Consider the following 12,745-nt stretch of genomic DNA (forward strand, 5'->3'; position numbering starts at 1 on the left):
TAAAAGCGAGAGCACACAAGGGAGGGGTGAGGATAGGTAAGACACCTAAAAAACTAGCTAGCATTTGTTGCCCTTAACACAGAGAAACTAAAGCAGATACCTTAAAGCAACTGAGGCCAATAGGAAAAGGGGAACAGGTACTAGAGAAAAGGTTAGATCAAAAAGAATTAACCTAGAAGGTAACACCTACGCACAGGAAATCAATGTGAGTCAATGCCCTGTATAGCTATCCTTATCTCAACCAGCAAAAACCCTTGTTCCTTCCTATTATTGCTTATACTCTCTCTACAACAAAATTAGAAATAAGGGCAAAATAGTTTCTGCTGGGTATTGAGGGGGGGAGAGGGAGGGGGCGGAGTGGGTGGTAAGGGAGGGGGTGGGGGCAGGGGGGAGAAATGAACCAAGCCTTGTATGCACATATGAATAATAAAAGAAAAATGAAAAAAAAAAGTAAATATTATTTATTTTTATTTATTTTTTGGATATCAATATATTTTTATTTTTTATTAGGTTATATTTATTATATGGAGGGATTCATAGTGACAATTCTGATTAGACTTATGTTGTACATTATTTACATTGTCCCCATCTTCTCTCTCTTCAACCTCCTCCTCATCCCACTTAAAGCAAGAGGGTTTCTTAGTTCTGTTTCATATAGGTATGTGAAGTCCATCTACCATATACTGTCACTTTAATCTCCTTCCTTCACACTTCCTCTCCCACTAGTACCCACAAACACACATTGTATTTTACAGTCCTGGTTTTCATTTTTTAATATTTAAGTTGATGTTCAAAGGGGTGTCTCAATGTATGCCCTCTGTGGGTATACTTTACTTAAGTCCATTCAGCCCCTTCCCTTATTCTCCCTTACCCCTTTACCTCCCAGCCCCCATTTTTCAATAGCTTTCAACACACATTCTTATATCCTCTACTTTCACATCTTATGTTATGCAATATTACTGATGTTCTATCACTTTCTTTTCCTTTCCCTGAGTTCCATAGAGTACTTCTACTGTTACAAACATGTTATACATCCAAGTTTACATATGATCATGCTTGTTTTGTGTATATGTTTATCTTTGGATCGATCTTCCACATGTGAGAGAAAACATGCATCTTTTGTGTTTCTGATCCTGGCTAACTTCACTTAACATGATGTCCTCCAATTGCATCCACTTACCTTCAAAACACATGTCATTGTTCCTTGTGGCTGAGTAATACTCCATTGTGTATATAAACCACAATTTCATGATCCATTCATGATCCAGTTGTAGGACATCTGGATTGTTTCCAGAGCTTGGCTATTGTGAATAGTGCTGTGATGAACATCAGTGTACAGGTGTCTCTACATCTTTTTTTTTTTGGGTAGATGCCCAGGAGCAGTATCAATGGATCCTATGGTAGTTCTGTCTCTAGTTTTTTGAGGAATCTCCATATTGCTTTCTATAGGGGTTGTACTAATTTGCATTCCCACCAGCAGTGTATAAGGGTTCCTGTTTTGCCACATCCTTGTCAGCATTTGTTGTTGTTATTACCCTTGATTATGGCCATTCCAACTGGGGTGAAATGAAATCTAATTTTTGTTTTGATTTGCATCTCTTTTATAACCAGAGAAGTTAAACACTTCATGTATTTACTGGCCATTTGTACCTCTTCCTTTGAGAATTCCCTGTTTAATTCATGTGACCATTTCTTCATTGCGCTGTTGATTCTTTCGGGGCTGAGTTTTTTGAGTGCCCTGTAGATTCTGGATATTAGTCCCTTATTGGATGAGAAGCTGGCAAAGATTTTCTCCCATTCTCTGGGCTGTCTATTGAGTCTGGTGACTGTTTCCTTTGCTGTGCAGAAGCTCTTTAGTTTGATGCAGTTCCATTTGTTCATTCTTTCTCTTACATGCTGAGCTGTTTGAGTTCTGTTTAGGAAATCATTCCCTATACCTATCTGTTCCATTGTATTTCCTACTGCTTCCTGGAGTTGTTTCAAAGTTTCAGGCCTTATATTAAGGTCTTTGATCCACTTTGAGTTGATTTTGGTACAGGTTTAAAGACAGAGATCTAGTTTCTGTCTTCCCAACAACATTCATTGAAGTGCTGTCTTTTCTCCATCATGTGTTTTGGGCTCCTTTGTCCAAGATCATTTGCCTATAGATGCATGGGTTTATATCTAGATCTTTTAGTCTGATCCATTGGTCTTCCTATCTATTTTTGTGCCAATACCATGCTGGTTTTATTATTATGGCTCTGTAGCATTGTTTGAAGTTGAATATTGTGATGCCTCCAGCATTGGACTTTTTGCTCAGAATTGTTTTGGCTATTCGAGGTCTTTTGTGTTTCCATATGTATTTCCAGATTGATTTTTCTATTTCTGTGCAGAATGTCATTAGAATTTTGATAGGGATCATGTTTAACCTGTAGATTGCTTTTGGTATTATGGCCATTTTCACAATGTTTATTCTACCAATCCATGAGCATGGAAGGTCTTTCCATCTTCTGATGTCTTCTTTGATTTCTGTCTTCAGTGGTTTATAGTTTTCATTAAAAAAGTGTTTGCTTTCTTTTGTTAAATTTATTCCCAGGTACTTTATTGTTTTTGAGGTTATTGTAAATGGGATTGTTTCCCTAATCTCTTTCTCAGTCTGTTCATTGTTAGTATATAGGAAGACTACTAATTTCTGTATGTTAAATTTGTATCCTGCTACTTTCCCAAAAGACTTTGTGATCTCTAATAGTTTTTTTGATAGAGTTTTTGGGGTCTCTTAGATATAGGATCATGTCATCTGCAAATATGGATAGTTTGACTTCTTGCTTCCCTATTTCAATCCCTTTTATTTCTTGCTCTTGTCTTATTGTTCTGGCTAGGAATTCCAAAACTATATTGAAGAGGAGTGGAGAAAGCAGACAGCTTTGTCTCAAAACTGACATTAATAGGAACTGTTACAGTTTTTCTCTGTTTAGTATGATGTTGGCTCCAGGTTTGTCATATATAGCCTTTATTATGTTGAGAAACATTTCTTCTATTCCTAGTTTTTTCAGAGCTTTTATCATAAAAGGGTGTTGGATTTTGTCAGACTTTTTCTGTGTCTATTGAGAGGATCATGTGCTTTTTGTCCTTGTTTCTGTTAATATGTTGTATTGTGTTTATGGATTTATGTATGTTAAACCATCCTTGCATCCCTGAAATGAAACTGACTTGGCCATGGTGTATGATCTTTTTGATGTGTTGTTGAGAATCTTTGTATCTATATCCATTAAAGATACTAGTCTATAATTCTCTTTTTTTGATTACATCTTTATTGGGTTTTGGAATGAGTGTAATGCTGGCTTCATAGAATGAGTTTGGTAGTGTTCCTTCCCTTTCTATTTCCTGGAAAAGTTTGAGGAGTATTGGTGCTAGTTTGTCTTTAAAGGTTTGGTAAAATTTGGCCATGAATCCATCAGGTCCTGGGCTCTACTTTGTAGGGAGACTCTTATTATTGCTTCAGTTTCATTGCATGTAATAGGACTATTTAGGTGTTTAATATCTTCTTGGTTCAATTTTGGTTGGTTATATGCATCTAAGAATTTATCCATTTCATCTAGATTATCCAGTTTACTTGAATATAAGTTTTCAAAGTACTCTCTAATGATTTTCTGGATTTCATTAGTATTTATGGTTATGTCCCCCTTTTCATTTCTGATTTTATTAATTTGAGTCTTTTCCCTCCTCCATTTTGTCATGTTAGCTGAGGGTTTGTCAATCTTATTAATCTTTTCAAAGAACCAACTTTTTATTTCATTGATTCTTTGTGTAGTTTGTTTGGTTTCAATCTCATTGATCTCAGCCCTGATCTTTATTATTTCTCTCTGTCTGCTGGTTTTAGGTTTGTTTTGTCCTTGTTTTTCTAGGAGCTTAAGGTGCATCATTATGGTGCTTATTGAGAGGTCTCTGCTTTTTCAATGTAGGCACTTATAGCTATAAACTTTCCTCTTAGCATGGCCTTTGCTTTGTCCCACAGATTCTGGTAAGATGTATTTTCATTTTCATTGGATTCTAGGAACTTTTTTATTTCTTCAGTCACCTACTGGTTTTTTAGCAGTGTGTTGTTCAGTCTCCATGTGTTTGAATATTTTCTGTGGTTTATTTTGTTTTTCAAGTCTAGTTTTATTCCATTGTGATCTGATAGGATGCAGGGCTTGTTTCAGTTTTCTTGAATATGTTGAGACTTGCTCTGTATCTTAAAATATGACCTATTTTGGAGAAAGTTCCATAAGCTGCAGAAAAGAATGTATATTGCCTGGTTGTTGGGTGAAATACTCTGTAGATATCAACTTTTTAATTAATTTATTTATTTATTATTTTGGCTATCAATTATTTTTATTGTTGTGCTGGGAGTACAATGTGACATTTACAAAAGTTCTTACAATATATCATAGCTGAATTTACCCCCTCCAGCATTCTCCTTCCCCATTCCTGGAATAGTTTCAACAGTCTCATTTTTTCATTCACATACATGTGTACACAGTATTTGCACCATATTCACCCTTTCTCCTACACCCTTTCTCCACTTCCCCCAACACACTGGTACCAACCCCCTAGACAGGACCTGATCCACCCTCCTGTTCTCTGATTTTGTAAAAGAAAAAAAATGACATTTTTGTTTGTTTCAGATAGCTATATAGGGAGTTTCCTTGTGATATTTCCATGTATATATGTATTATAACCCAAATTGGTTCATCTCCTCTATTTTTCTCCTTTCTACCTTAGTCCCCTTCTTATGGTGATTTCAATAGGTTTAAACATTTAAAACACTGATAATATCGTGTTATTCCCCTGGTTAGATGCCTCCAACCATTCCTTAATCGCACAGTGAAAGCTAAAATCCTTAAATGACCCCACATGATAGACTTCCTCTTGTTACTCTTCTTTCTCATCTCAACTTATACCAATTTTCCCCTTCACTCATTGTGCTCTTTGAAGCATGTCACACATCTCTGGGAACATGTCAGGTATGCTCACTCCTTAGGGTCTTTGCACTTGTACTCCTTCAACTCTAAAACTACTTTTCCCCAGATATCTGCCAAGCCTGTTCCTTTCATTCAGGTTCAAATATCTCTTCCCCAGAGAGTACATACTACCTTATTACTCTTTATTAGTTTTGTGTCATAACAGATTAGCACAAACTTAGTGTCTTAAAATAACACAAACTTGAGCCAGGTGTAGTGGCACATGCCTGGGGCCCACGCTACGCAGGAGGCTGATGAAGGAGGATCTTCTGATCCCAGGAGTTGGAGACCAGTCAGGGCTACATAGCATGATCCATGTCAACAAAACCCCCCACAAATTGACCATCTTATAGTTCCAGAAATCAGAAGTCTGGCATGGATCTTGTTGAGCTAAAGTCAAGATGTCAGCAGGACTGCATTACTTACTGTAGTGTTTATGGGAGAATTTATTTCCTTGCCCCTCTCAGCTTCTAGATGCCATCTACATTCCTTGAAGCATGCTGTCTTCCATTCATCTTCAAATGCCAGCAATCTTCTATAGTCACCTCTTCCCATAGCTCTGATTCTCTGACCCTTCTGCCACCCTCTTCATTTTTATTTTTTTGGTGAGACTAGGGTTTGAACTTCAGACTTCACACTTGCAAAGTAGGTGCTCTACCACTTAAGCCCCATCTCTAGTCCATTTTGATCTGGTTATTTTGGAGATGGGGGTCTCATGAACTGCTTTCCCAGGCTGACCTCAAATCATGATCCTCCCACACCCACCCTCCCAAATAGGATTATAGGCATGAGCCACAGAGTCCAGCCAACCCTCTTCATGTTTAAGGACCCTTATGATTACATTGGACCCATCTGGATAATTAAAGGTAATCTCCCTAAGTTAAAATCACCTGATTAGCTAGCTTAATGCCATCTGTGAACTTTATTCTCCTTTGCCAGGCAACATAGTCAATTTCAGGAGATTAATATGTGGACATCCTTGGGGGTTCAGTATTCTTTCTGTTACACTTTCTATCTCACAGCCCTGCTTTATTTTACTTTATGTTACTCATCAGCGTTTGACATATTTATACAACACATGTTTGCTAATTAAACTTGCATGTAATCAAGAAAACCAAATCTTTTTACAAGGCTTATTAAAACATTTCCTTTTTCTCAGAAACAATCTTTTTCAACCCTTTTAGCATTCTGCCCAGGACATTTCTTTATCTTCAGATCTATGAGCTCCTAACAAGATGCAAGGCACAGCTCAAATGGTACACACTCAACACCTGGGCCTGGTGGAATATACTTGTAATCACAACATTCAGGAGGCTGAGGCAGAAAGATGAGTTCCAGGCCAGCCTGGGCTACATAGTAAAGACCCTGTCTCAGAAAAACAAACAAACAAACCATGAGGCCATGAAGAAATTCACATCAGTCCAATGGGCTCCTTAATAGGAAAAGGAATAGAGGGAGAGGATGATGTGTGTTTGTATGCTGACAGTGGTTGTGGGGATAGGGTATTGGTTGGAAAACACAAAGGGAAAGCCCTCTGGAGTTCAAGGTTCCCTGAGTGAGGATGCATGGAAGTTCCAGTAAGATGCAATGAATTAAGTAATCAAAAAGCAAAGGTACAACAAGAAGGAGGATTGGGTTCAGGAAAAAGAGGGACTTAGAAGAATTACATGTGATGGGGTATAAAATTCTGGGGTCTTCCTTTTATCCCTTGCATAGCCCCAACTCATCTGTATACAACAAACTCTTGGTAAGCATGTCTCTTTTTAGAGTCTTATTCCCCCTCTCTGCACAAGCCCCCTTCCCTGACCAAAGCTGGTCATATCCCTCTAATCAAAATGAAAAAAGTCTTGATGAGCATGGTGGTACATGCTTTTAATCCTAGCTCCTGAGAGAGAGAGATAGGAGGATTGAAGTTCGAGGCCAGCTTGGGCAAAGTTAGCATGAGACCCTATCTGAAAAACAAACTTAAAAGCTCAAAAGAACTGAGGGCAATGCTTAAATGATAGAGCACTTTTCTAGCAAGCATTGCAGCCTTGAGTTCAATCCGCAGTACCACAGGGCAAAAAGGAAAAGAAAACAAATTTTAGATATTGCTTACAGTGCAGTATGAATTTATGAGGTGTATTTGTCCTTTTGGAATTGCTATATTTTCAAAGTTTTGTCAACTACAGACAGTGTCAAACCTAAAATTAGACCACTGATGAAACTACAGTCACTCTGGGATCTGAAGAGGGTTAATTGAGCTTTGCTAGAGGGCTTCATGTCATTTTGTTTATTAGAAATCAATAAAAAGTACAGCCTAATAGAACATATCACTTTCAAGTCAATGTTCTAGTGTACTGGAAGAAAGGCCTTTCTTTACCTTAAAAGAAATAAATAATAGATGCCTTATAATAAAGCATGAGGAGCATTAATGAGAATGAATTATCTCTTACCATCAGGGAGGTAAAGCTATGGGTGAAAGGATTCAAAGAGCTTTTCTATTATGAGATATGGGGCACTTCCCCCCATAACAGCTGTATTATTGCATAGGCTGGCAAAGTTGATTTCATCTTCCTGGGCCTACCAGAAAGAAAAACACCCCCAAACTGGAGTAAGCAGACTCAGCCCAAAGGTTGCCACCCTCCAACTTCTGATTCTCATGGAGGAGACCCAAAATAAATACAACCTGGGAGATCAAAGACCACAAAGTTATATTGGCTCCAGAGAAAGTCAAGTAAGTACCCCAGCAGGGGGCGGGATTGCTTCACTCACCCTTGAATCCCCAGACAGGGGGAATGGAAACCCCATGTGACTGTTCTGAAATAGGGAAGGAAAGGGAATGTGCAATGGGACTAGGAGTTTAAAAGATATAGAAAAGGAAGAGAAGTGAGCAGGCATAGACACCGGCAGCCAGCAAGCTCCCCTTGGCAGCAGGAAGCTGGAAGAAAGGACAGAAGGGCTCTGGCTGTGATGGGGATCTTACTGGGCCTGCTGCTGCTGGGCTAACTAACAGTGGTCACCTATGGTAAGGAAGCAAGTGGGGGCCTGGTTACCACTGTTGGCCCAGACAAAAGTTTTTGGGGTTGGTATTGAATGCTTACTGAGGAAAGCCTATTCTTGCTGGACAGGTGAGTGTTCTTAACTAATGCTACAGCCTTTCTTATCTTTGAGCAGAAGGAAGGGAGGGAGGTTGCAGGATGATTTAGAAGGCAAACTTGATAGAAACTGAAAAAGATCCCTTCTTGGGAAACATCTGAATGATTTTCCAGTTCTTTTATCTCAGGGACATCAAGTACCACCCAATCTCCCCCATCTGTTCTTTTCTATCTAAAATTCTACCACTAGACCTAATTTCTGTTTCCAAGCTTTGGTTCCTGTTAAGCTATACAGCCTCCAAAGAAGGAACACTGTCTAATAGGTAGATAGAATGTTAGAAGTAACCTATATCACCATTCATTGTTATGAACAAGTGCTCTGCATTGTGGGTTCATATATTTTTAGTGACTGGAAGTTTACTACATCCCCAAACTATCCAGGAACAGCTCCAACTGTTTCTTGTGTTGAACTAAATCCATGCTCACTGTGACTTCCATCCAAAGTCCCCAGCTCTGCTTCTTAGAGTCAACACAGAATATATCTGCTCCCTTTTCCTGTGATAGCCCTTCAAAGGTCATTTTGAAGAAAGAAAGAAAGAAAGAGAGAGAGAGAGAGAGAGAGAGAGAGAAAGAAGGAAGGAAGGAAGGAAGGAAGGAAGGAAGGAAGGAAGGAAGGAAGGAAGGAAGGGAAAGAAGGAAGGAAAGAAATCTTTATAGGACCTAGTTTCTTATCCTTTCGTGGGTTAACTTACTTCTCTGTAGATATAGCCCAGTTTGTCAGGGCTGTTTTGGGAGACTAATGCCCCTACAGGATTTTTAGAAATGAAGCCCCAGTCTCAATGAGCTTTCCAGCTGGCAGGCCCCTTTGAGATCAGCCAAGTCAATTCTAATGCACAAGTAAGATGGGAACACTGGTATCCAGAAAGAGTGATGGATTATTGGCCATTCAGCATATCTTGAATCTCAGGTCTTATACACAAATAGGAGGCTTGCTTCCCAGGTTGGAGGTGCCATATGGTGAAGGAACAAAACACACAAGAATTCTCAGGCTCATTCTTTTTCCTTTTCCCTCTTGAACAAACACATGCACACAAGAAATTAAATTTAACATTTGTATAATATCCCCCCAATTCCCAAGCTGAGACCCTAATTCAACAAACCCTCTGAGCCAATGTTTAAACTTGCTCTTTCTCTTAAGGGTGACCAATATTTAAAGAAAGCCAAGTTCTTCCCTGAGGGAAGAGACCAAGGCTCTGTGATTCTGAGAAAGATTTTTTAGAAAGCAGCTGTCAGATGGTGGCATTTTCTCTAGGCAGTAAGAATGATAATATCTAGTCCTAGGATAACATCCCTGCAACCATGTCAGGTAGGTCTAAATAAGAATTTGCTGGTTTCATTTGTGGCTGATAGTTTAATAAATTATGAGGTAATGTGGTATAGTATCTGAAAGCCTGTATTCTAGGCCTCTAGGCCCAACTCTGCCTTGCTATTTGTGAGACTTTGTGAGAGTCTCTGTCTCTCTCTCAATTTCTCTTCTCCTTCTCTCTACTCTCTCTCTCCCTCCCTCCCTCCCCCTCCCACTCTCCTTCCCTCTTTCTCTACCTTTCTCTCCCTCCCTTTCTTCCTACTTCTCTCCCTCCCTGGGCTAATCCATAGGTACCCACAAGGAAATTTGACTAAGAAGTTTCTAAAAGCATCCCAGTAATGCCATTCTAGAAGTCTCCAAATTCCATCCCTCCTCAAACCATGTTGTGCCAAGTGGCTCACCATTTGGTGTTTTTGAGGCATCCATAATGGGATGAGCATTTTCCCAGGAGACAGGGCTTTCCTAGAATGGATTTTTTTTCTACCTGGTCTTCCAGGAAAGTCAGATGTATTGCTTAATTTGACCAACATTTCACATTGCCAGGCAAGCCCAGTTATCATATGCCATGTCCTCTTTGGCTTCCACCTACAGATGGCCTAGTACCTGCCTGTCAATAAAGACTATCAGGGATCCAAGATGGCGACCGGGACACAGCCACAGACCTCCTAAGCTCCATGATCCAAGGACTTTGCTGAGAGGCTGGCGACACACTTGACTGAGATAAAGCACCAGGGAGAGCTGAAATCAGCACTCTGAACCCCTAGCTTGTGGAAGGCTTCTCCATGCCACAATATACTAAAAAAAAATAGCTGGTGCTGCACACCAAGCTCTGCCACATATGACCATGGTGCTGCTGCTCCAAGTGCCGTGGGATCTCTGATCTTCCAGCCCTGCTCCTCAGCCCTACCAGGGCCATGCTACCCCAAACTCCCACCCCTCAGACCCACAAGATCTCTGCCAGATGAGCCCTTAAGGCCTGCCAAGCCAGCAATCCACAAACATTCATGATCTCTGCTGGGCCATGCCCTAAGGCCTGCACAGGCCTGGATGATCTCTGCTCTGCCAGGCCATGACCCCAAGGCCTGCCAATTCAGCAATCCACACACATATGCTCCCTGCTCCACTGGACTGTGCCCCCCAGGCCTGCACAGACCTGCATGATCTCCGCTCTGCCAGGCCATGCCCCCAAGGCCTGCCAAGCTGATGATACACACACACACACACGATCTCCACTCTGCCAGGCTGTGCCCCCCAGGCCTACACAGGCCTGCACAATCTCCACTCTGCTGGCCCATGCCCCTCAGGCCTGCCAAGCAGGCAATCCACACATGCATTATCTCCACCAGGCCATTCCCTCAGGCCTGCATACGCCTCCATGATCTCCACTGGGCTGCATGCCTCACACTTGTACAAGCCTGCACAATGTCCACCAGGACTGTGTCCCTAAAGCCTGCCAAGCCAGCAATCCACAGACACGCAAGATCTCCACTCTGCTGGCTCACACCCTACAGGCACACCAGGCCTATGCTCCAAAGGCCCATTAGTTCACATCAACAAAAGGCCTCAGCCCATAAGCCCATGGGACCCCACCTACCTGCCACCCACCACAGGAAGGCTCCAAGCCTGCACAATGTCCACCAGGACTGTGTCCCTAAAGCCTGCCAAGCCAGCAATCCACAGACACGCAAGATCTCCACTCTGCTGGCTCACACCCTACAGGCACACCAGGCCTATGCTCCAAAGGCCCATTAGTTCACATCAACAAAAGGCCTCAGCCCATAAGCCCATGGGACCCCACCTACCTGCCACCCACCACAGGAAGGCTCCAAACCTGCTTAAGAGGCACACACAGACAGGTTTGGATGCCCCAAAGACCAACAATCGTATGTTCTCCCTCATATGTGGACATTAGATCAAGGGAAAACACAACAAGGGGATTGGACTTTGAGCACATGATAAAAGTGAGAGCACAGAAGGGAGGGGTGAGGATAGGTAAGACACCTAAAAAATTAGCTAGCATTTGTTGCCCTTAACGCAGAGAAACTAAAGCGGATACCTTAAAAGCAACTGAGGCCAATAGGAAAAGGGGACCAGGAACTACAGAAAAGGTTAGATCAAAAAGAATTAACCTAGAAGGTAACACACACGCACAGGAAATCAATGTGAGTCAATGCCCTGTATAGCTATCCTTATCTCAACCAGCAAAAACCCTTGTTCCTTCCTATTATTGCTTATACTCTCTCTACAACAAAATTAGAAATAAGGGCAAAATAGTTTCTGCTGAGTATTGAGGGGGTGGGGGGGAGAGGAAGGGGGCAGAGTGGGTGGTAAGGGAGGGGGTGGGGGCAGGGGGGAGAAATGACCCAAGCCTTGTATGCACATATGAATAATAAAAAAAAAAAAGAAAAACTAAGACCGCAATTCCACTTCTCCAGAACTGATGGGTTTTTTTCTTTTCTTTTTTTCCCTTTTTAAGGGATTTGCTGCATGGTTTGCTGTTTGATCACCCACCATCTCTCCCATTTTTTAGTTTTTTTTCTTTTCCTATCTTCTCTATTCCATTTATCTTTCCATCTCTTTCTCTTTTTTATCCTTCTCTCTTGGTTTTGTTAGTATTAATATTGTTATCCAGCTGATACTAAATTACATAGTCCAGGGATAGAAACAGTACCTAGTGGAAATATGGGAAGAAGAAAAAAGGAGGGAAACCATTCTCCCCCAAAAAATAAAGTAATACAGGATTGAGAGCGAAATAAAGAAAACAGATACCCAGATCCAGACTCCAACAAAACAAAGGTAAACTATACCAAGAAACACAATGACACCCACAAGAACACTCTGAAAGAAGAAATCCTACAAGTGATTAATGAGAATTTCATAGAGATGTTACTAGAAATGATCAACCAAAATGTACGAGAGGCACTCAAGAAATTCCAAGACAACAAAATTAAAGAATATGAGGAAACACAGAAACAAATAAATGAAATTATAGTAAACCTAAATAAATACCAAACTGAAACAGAGATCACCATAAACAGAGAGGTAAATGAATTAAGGGCAAAAATTGACAATATTAAAGAGGAAGTAAACCACAATATGGAAAACCTCAGAAAAAAGAATGAAACAGAAATACAAAACAAAATGGAAGGCCATTCCAACAGAATAGAACAAACAGAAGACAGAATCTCAGAACTTGAAGATGAAATGGCAATTAAAGAAAAAACTGAAGAACTATTAGTTAAACAACTAAAGACCTCTGAAAAGAAAATGCAAGAACTCACTGACTCCATCAAAAGACCAAACCTGAGAATCATGGGCAT

The sequence above is a fragment of the Castor canadensis genome, chromosome X, assembly GCF_047511655.1.
Source record: "Castor canadensis chromosome X, mCasCan1.hap1v2, whole genome shotgun sequence".
Lineage (NCBI taxonomy): Eukaryota > Metazoa > Chordata > Mammalia > Rodentia > Castoridae > Castor > Castor canadensis.